The following is a 1,203-nucleotide window of genomic DNA, read 5'->3' as shown; positions in this document are numbered from 1 at the left end:
CTCCTCGGCCCCCTCCCTTGTCGCGGCCGCCTTACCGTGCCCGAGGCCTTCATGGCGTTCTCCCCGTGTTCGCCTCCACCAACAAAAGGAAGTACCTATTCTCGCACAGCCGCTCACCACGACTTCAGCCAGGAAGTCCCGCCCTCTCTAAGCCGTCAACCAGATCTGTTTCTTCATTGGCTCTAGATGCACCAATCACTTTACAGCCCCGTCTTCCTTAGCGACTAGACTACAACTCCCAAGAGGCAACGCGATAAATCCCTCTGGTTCCGTCGCGGCCGTAAGGGTGCGTAGGCGCACGCAGCACGCGGGGAGTGGTAGGCTCCCGGAGAGACCTCTGTGGCGGCTAATAGCGTTTTCATCCCCCCCGCACCCCCGCTTCAAGCTTAAGTATAAATGGAACCAGCTCTAGGGTGGGCGTGATGTTATGATGCGATGGCGGCGCCTTTCCTGGAGGTGTATTACGGAGGTCTCAAGCCACATCTCTGAGAATTCTTATCTGTAAAATGGGAATAATTCCACTGTTTTTCTCCTAGAAATGTGACCATAATTAGCTGGGCTAACCCATGTAAAACGCCAGACACAGAGCAATTAACAAGTGGTAACATTCATTAAGCGCTAGAATGCTAGTTGTTACTATTATATTGGGGACCTGTTTGTGTTTCGTAGTAGCAGAAATTCAAACCCTGTCTCCTTGCCTCCACTACAGATCCTGGAGTGCGGGCAGGCGGTGGGGTGCGTGGAGGGGGTGGGGGCGCTGGAACTGACCTGCTGCAGCCCCGCCTTTGAGAGGCTCCCCTGGAGGAGAGACCGGAAGATGGAAAAGGAAAGAAACGCAAACACCTCACGATTTCAGGCTGCGAAGAAAAACAGAGGAAAGAGGATAAACTGGAGGGCTTATGGGGCGGAGGCGGCCCTTGGAGAGGGTGACAACTGAGCCCAGTTCGCATTTTTCTTTTTCTCTTTCTAATTAAGTAATTAATAGCTTCATTGACACATAGTTCACATACCATACAATTCGCCCATTTAAATTGTACAGTTCACTGGCTTTTACTACCATTTATTCCCAGACACATTCATATACTTCGTATATGCACAGCTGTGCAGCCATCACAGTAAAATTTAGAACATTTTCAGCACCCACAAAAGAAGCCCCTCACAGCAGTCACCTCCATCTCCACACACGCCCCGCCCACCCCGCAC

This window comes from Myotis davidii, unplaced genomic scaffold, assembly GCF_000327345.1.
Source record: "Myotis davidii unplaced genomic scaffold, ASM32734v1 scaffold1558, whole genome shotgun sequence".
Classification (NCBI taxonomy): domain Eukaryota; kingdom Metazoa; phylum Chordata; class Mammalia; order Chiroptera; family Vespertilionidae; genus Myotis; species Myotis davidii.
This window is presented reverse-complemented; position numbering follows the sequence as displayed.